Source organism: Phoenix dactylifera, chromosome 17 (assembly GCF_051530095.1).
Source record: "Phoenix dactylifera cultivar Ajwa chromosome 17, Ajwa_hap1_PhDact_Kaust_v1.1, whole genome shotgun sequence".
Classification (NCBI taxonomy): domain Eukaryota; kingdom Viridiplantae; phylum Streptophyta; class Magnoliopsida; order Arecales; family Arecaceae; genus Phoenix; species Phoenix dactylifera.
The window spans coordinates 2,858,026-2,870,320 of record NC_143206.1 but is presented as its reverse complement, the minus strand read 5'-3'; the positions used below and the strand labels follow the sequence as shown (position 1 = coordinate 2,870,320).

General features: G+C 39.6%; 1 non-coding gene across 1 annotated transcript; it reads left to right on the top strand.

Moving 5' to 3' along the window:
- Positions 1-11,849: 11,849 nt before the first annotated feature.
- LOC113461618 (small nucleolar RNA R71) lies at positions 11,850-11,958 on the top strand. The gene has a single exon (XR_003383909.2). It is a non-coding gene; the product is annotated as a small nucleolar RNA R71 (small nucleolar RNA).
- Positions 11,959-12,295: the final 337 nt, after the last annotated feature.

Sequence of the window (12,295 nt, the reverse complement as noted above, 5' to 3'; positions counted from 1 at the left end):
CAATGAGCGCCAGCAGCGAGGACAGCCAGAAAGAAAGAAATACCATCATGAAATTCAAAAATAGAGAAATAGGCATCCCTTTTCTAGCCAAAATTCAGTGATTAGCCAGCCAGAATCCATGATCCAAGGACCATGCAAGATGTGGAAAAGGGTTGATTAAAAGATTTTGGGATCTTTACCTAACTTCAAGTATTGTTTTGGCCATGGCGGTGGTAGATGGCAATTAGACGATGGCTCAAACAAATGCCAGCAAACTCCACTCCCCGGCCAAAATCTCCAATGGGAAGATTGAAGGGAAGCCTTAACCATTTAAATAGAACTAGAGGGGGCCACTGGAGTCCCTCTCAGTTTCGAACTTCATTAGAGAAATCTTAGAAGAGGGCAACTCCCATCGGGAGTCCAGCTGTTCACAGCACGTGAGGTGAACGCGCATTTCAGGTCTCCCCCCAAGCACGTGCTAAGCATGTGCCAAGAAAAAAATTCTTTTTTTTCCAATTCAATTAGGATTTTAGGCTAAATGGGTTTTGGGTTGATTTTGGGCTAGGCTGGTTTTGAGCTGATCCGAGTCTTCTAGGCCTATTTTGGGCTATTTCATTTGATCCATACTCTGCAGGCTTGTCAAATTAAGCAGGACGAGTTCACTTTCAGGCTCTAAAGGTCTAAGTATTACAACTTCATATAAGTCTGTTCATGTAAGTCACCATGGAAATAGGAATTGTCAACATCCATTTGATATAAGGGCCAAAATTGCTAGGGCCAATAGAACACATATGTCAACTAACTTAGCAACTGGGATGAAGGTTTCATGGTAGTGGAGACCCTCTATTTGTATAGAGCCTTTGGCAACCAAACGAGCTTTGTAGCAGTCAACAAAACCATATAAATTGTATTTAATTTTGTGAATACTTTTGCACCCATTAGGAATTTTACTAGGGGTACTTGAGTGAGTGTCCAAGTTTTATTAAGTTCAAAATCTTTGAATTCATCATCCACATCCTCACACTAATGCTGATCCTCAATAACCATGGTGAAACTAGTGGGTTTAGCGTGGGAAGAAACTGAGGCAATAAAGTGGTGATGTGCATGAGAAAGCTGGCGGTAAGAAAGATATGAAGAAAGAGGGAACGAAGTACCTTTGAGGAGTTTAGTGAAGAGGATGATGTTGAGATGGATTTGGAGTCGTGACAGTAAAGCAGTAATCCTGAAGGTGACGAGGAAGAGTTCGCAACTGAAACAAACATCATGGAGGGACATTGTCATCATTGGCTGGAGTGGGAGGTGAAGGTGTGTTGCCGTCCTTTCCATACCATTCCAGGTGAGCCGGAAAACTCAAGTCCTATCAAACTTGTTTGGTTAGTGAATCACATGCGATCATGTTTGTTAGCAATATATCATCTAAATAAATAAATAAATTTATAAATTCAATTAATAAAAAATTTTAAAGGAAATAATATACATGTATATTATTCGGCATCCAAATAATTCTATTTTAATGCAAAATAAATCTATTCTAGCACAAAATAAATCTATTCTAGCACAAAATAAATCTATGCATTTAATAAATTTATATCATAGAATTTCAAATCCTACAAATCTACTAATATTAATTTAAAAATAAAGGTATAAGAAAGTAGCATGATTGAAGGCAGGTTGAAGTGCGTAAACGCTGTCTCAAGAAGTATTTGCCCCCACGTACGGGTCTCCCGGCAATCCTCCTCTAAGATACGACGATCCTACAACTTCTTCTTCGGCACATCTCGGAAGAAGTCAAAGCGAATCTGATCGGACTTGCAGATCCAGCAAAGAGCAGAATGAAAAGAATAAACTGAATAAATATATAAAAACAAAAATTAAAAGTGGCTAGAGGAGGAAGAATTTCTTCAGAGTTTTTCTACTATTTTTCTGTAATTTTTCGTGTTCCGAATAGGATGAAATAGGGGGTTTATATAGGGGTTTTACGCAGGGGCATTTTGGTAATTTTGCGGACACGCAGGCGCATTCTGCGGACGCGTCCGCATCCTTCATGCGGTAATTAAGCGCACACGGGCGCTGACTCAATACCAAAAACGCCCAACGGACGTTTTAATTTTCAAATGCGCACGCGGCCCGAGACTCGGCCGTGTGCGCATTTAGATTTTTCCTTAAGGCGCCCGGTCGTTTCCATTTTCAAATGCGCGCGCAGACCGAGACTCGGCCGCGTGCGCATTTTATTTTTTCCACAATCCTCCACAAAAATTAAATTTTTTTAAAAAATAATTTTAAAATTAAAATAAAATAATGGATATCTAATATTATGTAATAGGTGTAGGTACCTTTCAGTTTGAACCTTCACTTAGTGACAATTGATTACATCTGTGGAGTCAAGGTGGTCTTAACCTTGAACTTCGCTCCATGGCTCAGATTAAATCAACAGCACACATAATATAGCCCGATCTGGGTTCTAAGCGGGTTGCGCTATTATGGCCATGCGCAGGTATATTTCATGTGCTTTTTAGAGAATCGCCCATTTTCCATAATCGCGGCCTCACGACTGCACATATAGGTGAGTCCTAATAAGAAAGCTAGCAAGGAAGCTCCTGCCTCTTGGGTCTCGGACTCATTAAGAATTGTACAAACGAACTCATCCTACCGCTTGCTTTTATGAGCACTAGCGCCATAGGGATGAGGAAAACATAAAACAGTGCTCCTCTTAGTCACACTTTGGTTTGTTTCTACCCATTGAACCTTTTAAGGTTGGGTTCCCACCGTGGTGATCTATCTTTATGGGCTAAGTCCCATCCTCCTCGACGACTCTAGAACTATTGTTCTAGACAAGCCTTTAGTAAGCTGATCAGCCATATTGTTTTCTGATTTTACAAAATTAAAGGCAATAATATTATTTTTTAATTTATATCTTAATGATTTATAACATACTTTTAAGTGCCTGTTCATTTTTACATTGGTATTTTCTTGGTTGCATTTATCTATTGCAGATTTACAGTCACAATGTAAGGAGATAGGTGGTAAAGATGACTTATCTACTAGAAGGTCTATTAGTAGATCTCTGAGCCACTTAGCCTCAATGCTAGTAGTATCTAAAGCTATCAGTTCAGACTCCATAGTACTCCTAGATATCAAAGTTTGTTTGGTAGATTTCCAAGACACTGCAGCTCCTCCTAGAAGAAAGACATATCCTGTGGTAGATTTAACATCTAAAGTGTCGCTGATCCAGTTGGCATCACTATAGCCTTCTAGAACAGTTGGAAACTCACTAAAGTGCAAACTATAAGACTTAGTACCCTTAAGATACCTAAGGATCCTCTCTAATGCTGTCCAGTGATCTCTATTTGGATTAACAGTATATCTATTAAGTCTATTTACAACATATACTATGTCTGGCCTGATATAGTTTGCTAGGAATCCTAGTGAGCCTATGATTTGAGCATATAGACTTTGAAGGACAGGAGTTCCTAAGTTCTTCTTAAGATGAGTAGAGGGATCAAATGGAGTAGAGATAGGCTGACAATCGGTATAATTGAATTTATTGATTATTTTATCAACATAATGACTTTGGGATAGCTCAATACTATTTCCATTTCTAATTATTTTGGTATTTAAAATTAATTCAGCTTGTCCCAAATCTTTCATATCAAACTTATGATTTAGAAATTGTTTTACTTCATCAACTATCTGAAGGTCTATCCCAAAGATTAGAATATCATCTACATAAAGGCACAAGATCACAAATTTATTTCCAGCTCTCTTATGATATACACATTCGTCTGTGCTATTGATTTCAAATCCAAATGTCATTATGGTTTCATCGAATTTCAAATGCCATTGCTTGGGTGCTAATTTAAGACCATAAAGAGATCTGACTAGTCTACAAACTTTATTTTCTTGGCCTGGGAATACAAATCCCTCTGGCTGGTCCATATAGATTTCTTCATTTAAGTCTCCATTTAGAAAAGCTGTCTTAACATCCATCTGATGAATTACTAATCTATGGATGGAGGCTAATATTATTGATGCAAAAATAAAATTGTTCTCCCAAGTGCAGGAGAATCGCACAAGTAATATAACTCGGGAGTCCGAGGTCGATTCCTCAGGGAACGATCTATAGATTATTAGCGTAATTTTTAGATGTAGTTTTCAGTTGATTTTCAAAAGTTAAAAGCAGAGGATTAATAGATAATTAAACAAAGTTCAAGAATATAGAGAAGGCTAGGGATCCAAAATCCTCCTTGACAATATTAATTCCAATAAATAAACTCGGCGATTCTTGATTAAAGATTAATATGATAGAGTAGTTCTAATCATGGAGTATACAATCTGAAAACATGAATTTAACATCCAAGTATTTATCGTGCCGGTTACGTCTACGATAAATCAAACATCGAAACAATCCATGCATCAATATATATATAAACCATAAAAGATCTATCTAATAAATAAATATTCAAGAATTCAAAACATACCAATGGATATAAAACAATTAGAATAAAAGATTAGAGTATACTTGATGAAAGCAATATGACAAGGATTCATCCATCACCCTTTGCCAAAAGAGTTAGCAAGCCATTACAAACATCAACTCCCCTATTTTTTTTCTTTTTCTTTTCCGAAACAGGGCATACCCTGTTTCTTTTTTTTTTTCCTTCCCAAACGGCTGGAGCTCCTCCTCTGTTTCCTTCCTTCAACCGCAGCAGCCCCCCCCCCCCCCCGCCTCCTCTGTTCTTTCTCCTCCTCTCATATATATATCCCCCAACCTTCCAGCTAGCGATGGATATCCGGAGATGAGGATGGGTGCGGACTCCGAATGCATCGCCGAGGATCGTGTGCGGATGGCTGTGACGCTTCACGGGAAGCGGGATTGCTGGGAGATTGTGGATGCTGCTATGAACCTCACGAACGGCTAGGAGGCGTGTGAGGCAAGCGGAAGATGAGCAGATCGTGGATCCGGGAGGTGATCGCGGGAGATGGGGCGCTAATCTGCTTTGTGAACGCGAACGGATGAACTGCACACTGGAGAAGCTGATGCGGAGGGCATGGACGCGGATCTCGGCTAGGTGATTGCGGACGGATGAAGCCGCGGATGCTGGAGGAGGCTGATCGCGGGCTGAAATCACGGACTCGTAAACTGGTTCTTTGCTAGGATGAGATGCGGAGGAGCTGGTAGAAGGGGGATCTCGGGAGGTTGCACGGACACGGGATTGCTGAAGAAGATTGCCGCGGGATGCTGGGAGGATGCTTGAAACGGGTTGCTGGGATGTGAGAAATCAGTGGAGGAGGCAAAAGGCGTTGATCGCGGGCGGATGAAGAGGAGGCAGACGGGTTGGGAAGAAGAGAATGGGTTGCATGGGGGCTCTATCGGGATGAGATGCACAGGCTGCTGGCTGCTGGGATTTGGTTGCAGTGAACTGGACGACTGAACCTAGCTTCTTTCTAGTGTGCAGCTGGGTTGACTCATACGGTTGGCTGGTCATCCGTGGTGATGCATCTTTTTGGACCTAATGCGTATTTTTTTCTTTGATTTACGATCACCTGCACCCCACAAAAATATAATATTAATGCAACACTTTTATCATTATTTATTAGCAATAATATTAATTTAAGCCGCGTGTAGATCGCACTTTTGTGCTCTCATCACACCCCCCAACTAGCTTATTGCTAGTCTCTAGCAATTCAGAGTAAATAATAACATGAGAGTACAAAAAGTGTTGGTCAATTCTTTGACTTTTTATTAAAGCTAAAGACATAAAACTGAGATATGTACCCACTTTCGTAGGGCATCACGATTGCACTTAGCACGTGCAACAAGCCGTTAAACCCCTAGGTTACCCTAGTGGACGAGTGTTGTCTCGTAAAGGTTTGTATAGATGTTACCCACAAACATCATGAATGATATGACATGAGGTCCTAAATTCTAAGCTAATACCCATGTAATTAATATATATTTTCAAGCATGGCAACTATCAAAGCAAGGGGAAATATGAAAGTATAGTGTGCATAAAATAGTATGACTTTCTCAGAGTACTAATACCTCCACCACAACATGGTACCGCTTGAATTTTAGGTGTACTACTCAAGTTCATAAGTATTTACTACAGTTTATTAGAGCCTGATCCATCAAATTTTCGGAATATCTCATGTTGTCTAAAAATTGTCAAGAATGGTTCGCATAAAAAGAAGGAGTTATCAATCCCAACTAAATATCCAAAGTACACAAAGGTCCAATACAATGGAGTCAAACCAGCCATTACCACATGTCACTGGGTTCAGCCCGATCAACCCTATTCATGCTTATTTTTATTTTTGAACACATATGATGATTACAATAGTCCAACCCCCTTAGGCTCTAGCAAGGTCCATGTAGCGAGTTTTCGGCCAATGACTCCTGATCCAGTTGGCTCAAGGCATTAGGTGAAACACCCCTCGGACTTAATTACTCGAACCAGACTACGCCACGGGGTCAGACTTGTCATCTCTTTCTTTTCTTTTTTTTTTAAATAATAAGAGTAGGTAAACTGAACCATATAACGTGACTGCATCGTGACTATAAGTCAACCAAGGTCGGAACATAAGGCACTTAGGTGATCTAGCCAAGGTATTCAACTTCTATCTTTATGTGAAAACCAAATCATGAACCTTTTAGTACGGACAAGGATACTCGTACTTCTTTTACAGATATGGCTTAATAAAAATGCATTAAACAAATGTGAACTCCTGAGGCCTTCCTATAATCATTAAATACATGTGCGGGGATCTAATAATAGGTCTCTGATCAGTCATAGTACGTATGTATTCCTTGCCTTAATAGTTGCACAAACTCAATATGAAAATACATGTGCATTTGTTTAGAAAAGAATGCAAAAATATTTTTTTTTTTTAATCAAAATACTTCCCTCCCCCCAACTTAAACATTGCATTGTCCTCAATGTAATAGATACAAGAAAGCTATAATGAAAGACAGTAGAGAAAATAATATTGAAGAGAAGAGGAATACCTTGAGCTGTTGATATCCAGAAAATAAAACCTACAAAACTAGAAAAATAATCCTAACTAATATACACATACCTTTGCCTTCATGCTCAGTCATAAGAAGGCTCCTCCAAGGAAAAGGAGTCCTCTTCATCTGCAAAATTCTCAAGAAAAGGTTTTAACCTATATCCATTTACCTTAAAAATTCTACCATTCCGTGGATTCTCAATCTCAACCGCCCCATGTGGAAAAACAGTTTTTATAATGTAAGAACCTGTCCATCTCGATCGCAACTTACCAGAAAACAGATGTAAGTGGGAATCATATAAAAGAACTTTTTGCAAAGGTTCAAAAGATTTTTTTAAAATTGATTTATCATGTAAGATCTTCATTCGTTCTTTGCAAATTTTAGCATTGTCATAAGTATCTCTGCGAATCTCATTAAGCTCGTTCAATTGCAATTTTCTAGCTAGACCGGCATCTTGTAAATCAAAATTCAATTTTCTAATTGCCCAATACGATTTATGTTCTATTTCTACAGGCAGATGACACGCTTTTCCGTAGACTAGCCGGTAGGAGACATGCCAAGAATGGTTTTGTATGCAGTCCGATAGGCCCATAATGCATCTGATAGTTTCAAGGACCAATCTTTTCGTGATGGATTTATCGTTTTTTGTAAAATAAGCTTGATTTCCCTATTGGCTAATTCTACTTGGCCGCTAGTTTGCGGGTGATATGGGGCAGCAACTCTGTGATGACACCATACTTTTTTAATAATATCTCAAAAGGCTTATTACAAAAGTGTTTTCCACCGTCACTAATTATAACCTTAGGCATCCCAAATCGTGAAAAAATATTTTCTTTTAAAAACTTCAGGACAGGTTTGTGATCATTAGTCCTACAAGCGACAGCTTCTACCCATTTGGACACATACTCGACACCGACTAAAATGTACTCATATCCAAAAGACGGTGGGAATGGGCCCATAAAATCGATGCCCCAACAATCGAAAATTTCGATAATAGTAATGGGTTGAAGAGGCATCATTTGCCTATGAGTTAGACTTCCAATACGTTGACATGGATCACATGTCCTGCAGAACTCGTGGGCATCTTTGAACATAGTAGGCCAATATAAACCACATTGCAAGACCTTTGCGGCGGTTTTCTTAGAAGCAAAGTGTCCACCACAAGCATCAGTATGGCAGAAAGAGAGTACGCTTTGTATATCATGATCCGGTATGCATCGTCTAAAGATTTGATCGTTGTAATATTTAAATAAATAGGGTTCGTCATAGTAATAATTCTTTACTTCGCGCAACAAAATTTTCTATCTGTCGACCCCCAATGTTCTGGCATCTGGCTTGTAACAAGAAAATTTACAATATCTGCATACCATGGCATACTAGAAAGTGCAAACAACTGCTCTTCAGGGAATGAGTCCTTGATAGGAAATTGTGGCACTGAATCATGAAAAACTAGCCGTGATAAATGGTCCCCAACCACATTCTCTACTCCCTTTTTTATCTTTAATAGTGATGTCAAATTCTTGGAGTAGAAGTATCCATCGTATTAAGCGTGGTTTGGCCTCTTTCTTATCCAACAAATATTTTAGTGCCTCATGGTCCGTGAAGATAACAATAGGAGCACCAAGGATATAAGAGCGAAATTTATCTAAGGCAAATACTACTGCAAGCAATTCCTTCTCGGTGGTAGTGTAATTCATTTGAGCATCGTTTAAGGTTTTGCTTGCATAGTAAATGACATATGGCTTATTATCCTTGCGTTGTCCTAGGACAGCTCCTATCGCATAGTCGCTAGCGTCGCACATAATCTCAAAAGGTAATGACCAATCAGGTGGTCGCACGATGGGTGCAGTGCTAAGCATAGACTTCAACTTTTCGAATGCCTCTTGACAGGTTTCAGTCCAATTAAACGGTGTATCAAGGGATAAGAGGTTACATAATGGTCGAGCTATGACACTAAAGTCCTTGATGAACCTCCTATAAAATCCGGCGTGACCCAAAAATGATCGAACATCTCTAACCGTCTTGGGTGCAGGTAGCTTAGCAATTAAATCGATCTTAGCTCTATCTACTTCCATGCCCTTCGATGAAACAATATGTCCTAAGACAATTTCCTTTGGTACCATGAAGTGGCATTTCTCCCAATTCAATATCAAATTCTTTTCTATACATCGAGCTAAGACTGCTTGTAAATGTGACAAGCAATCATCAAATGAGTCACCAAAAATGGAGAAGTCATCCATGAACACTTCCAAAAACTTCTCGTTCATGTCTTCAAAGATGCTGAGCATGCATCTTTGGAATGTTGCAGGTGCATTACACAACCCGAATGGCATTCGTCAGAAAGCAAATGTGCCAAAAGGACAAGTGAAGGTAGTCTTCTCTTGATCTTCTGGTGAAATTTTAATTTGATAATATCCCAAATAGCCATCGAGAAAACAATAGAAATCATGCCCTGCAACTCTCTCCAACACTTGGTCTAGAAAGGGTAGAGGAAAGTGATCTTTCTTGTGACCATATTCAGCTTTCGGTAGTCGACACACATGCGCCAACTCGTTGGGACACGAGTTGGAATTAGTTCACCTTGTTCATTTTCTACTACCGTCAAACTCGACTTCTTAGGAACGACTTGAGTAGGGCTTACCCACTTGCTGTCGGAAATTGGGTAAATAATATCCACGTCAAGCAACTTGAGGACTTCTGCCTTAACCACATCTCTCATTGTAGGATTCAACCTTCGTTGCATTTGCCTTGTGGTTTTGGCATTGTCCTCCAAATATATCCGGTGCATGCAAACTAAGGGGCTAATCCCCTTCAAGTCGGCAATAGACCACCCTAAGGCTCCCCTATGATTTTTTAGAACACCAAGTAATTTTCTTTCTTGGATATGATCAAGTCCAGATGAGATGATTACAGGAAAAGTGTCATTGAGTCCAAGAAAGGCATACTTAAGTTCCTTTAGTAAGGGTTTCAATTCGAGTTTGGGTGCTTGCTCATGGGATGGTACTATTTTCGTCTCTTGAGGCGACAACCTCTCAAATTCCTCTACTTTCGGTCTCCACCCATTGACCATCTTGATATCCAGATTATCCACAATAGGTGTGACTGACAAATCATCATTAGTTCCATTAGGACACCAATCAATTAAGCTATCATCGGATGGGTTGTTAATTGCTTTTGCTAACAAATATTCTTCTGCGATGGTTTCAACCCAATCAACCTCCTTACTCTCTTCGGGATCATTGGGTTGTTTGCACACATAAAAAATGTTCAGTTCTAAGGTCATGTTACCAAAAGAAAGCTTCATGACGCCATTCCTACAATTAATCAGTGCATTAGAAGTTGCAAGGAATGGACGTCCTAAAATGACTGGAATCTGAGATTGTGAGTTCGAAGCCGGATGTGTGTCCAATACGATAAAATCGACAAGAAAGTAGAACTTGTCTACTTGGACTAATACATCCTCGATAATCTCCCTTGAAATTTTAACTGACTTGTCAGCTAATTGCAAAGTGACGGAGGTTAGCTTCAACTCACCTAAACCAAGTTGCTCATATACAGAACATGGCAAAAATTCACACTCGCCCCTAAATCTAACAATGCTCGCTCTATCCTAAAGTCGCCTATGATGCATGAGATGGTTGGGCAACCTGGATCTTTATATTTAGGGAGAATGTTGTGCTGCAAAATAGCACTCACATTTTCAGTTAAAAATGCCTTCTTCTTAACATTTAATCGGCGTTTGACAATACACAAGTCCTTCAAAAATTTGGCATATGAGGGTACTTGTTTGATTGCATCAAGAAGAGGTATGTTGATCTTTACTTGCTTAAAAAGCTCAAGAATTTCAGAATTAGGTTCGAGCTTTTGCAACGGCTTTAACCGTTGTGGAAAAGGTGGAGAAAAAGGACATTCAACTTTCTTGGTAGAAGTTGGGACCTCAATTTTTTCTTTTCCCTTTCATCGGCTTTGGGAGCATCAGAATTAGAAGTGACCTGCGGTCTGATTAATGACTTTTCCATTACGCAAAGTCATGATGCTCTTTGCATGTTCTGTATGCGAACTAGAAGGAGCCGTATTATTACTACCGTGCACTTGTGGGTTAGGTTGGGGTTGAGCTGAAAGCTTACCTTTCTCTTGGGTACTTAGGACGGTAGTCAATATTGACAATTGGTTCCTTATGTCTTCAAAATTTCGAGTATTTTGAGCATTGATATTAGCTTGACCTTGTAGAAAAGTTTGTATGGATTGCAAGGTATCCTCGATATTTGGCTTCTGAGAGGGTGGTGATGCAAAAGTAGGATGTGCAGGTGGAGGAACTGAATGGTGTGACTGTTGAGGATGATCATTTCTCCACCCAAAATTTGGATGATTCTTCCAACCAGGGTTATAGGTATTCGAGTATGGGTCGCTATAAAGCTTTTGGTAGGAGTTCATAGCATTTGATTGATCGTGCAAGACTTCTTTGAATGCCGGTATGGTGGGACAATCTGTAGTAGTATGACCCGTCATATCGCAGATACCACAACACTCGTTTCTAAACTCTATAGTCTTTACAGGCTCAACCTTCCTAAGCTCAATTTCTTCTACCTTCCTAGAGAGAGCTGCCATTTTAGCATGAAGATCATCCTCAGTTCTGAGGTTGTAAAGGTATCCCTATACAGAGCTAGTAGGCTTAGGCAAAGACTTGTTGTTTCTATCCCCATTATCCCAAAGTTGGGCAGTCTCAGCAAGGGAATCCAAATACTCCCAAGCTTCATCAGGGTGTTTTTCTAAAAATCTACCATTGTACATGGTTTCTACAAACTGTTTCAACTGTGGAGATAAACCTTCATAAAAGAAGCTAATGGTTCTCCAAGTTTCGAATCCGTGATGAGGGCATGAGAGAAGAAGGTCTGTAAATCTTTTCCAACATTCATAAAATGTTTCATTATCTTTTTGTTGGAAATTGCTGATATGTCTTTTCAAAAAGTTGGTCCTTTATGTGGGGAAGAACTTCTTTAAAAATTCTCTCTGCATATCTTGCCAAGTTCTTATTGATCTAGGTCGCAAAGAGTTTAGCCATGTTTTGGCCTTATCCTTTAGAGAGAAAGGAAACAATGTCAACTTGAGGACATCCTCGGTAACGTTTGGCACTCTAAATGTAATGCTCAATTCTTCAAAATCTTTTAAATGAAGATACGGACTTTCGGACTCTAACCCATGAAACTTGGGCAGCAATTGGATTACCCCTGGTTTGATGTCAAAATGTCCTACATTATCAGGAAAAATTATGCATGAAGGCTGACTAGTCCTAGCCGGTTGTAGGTA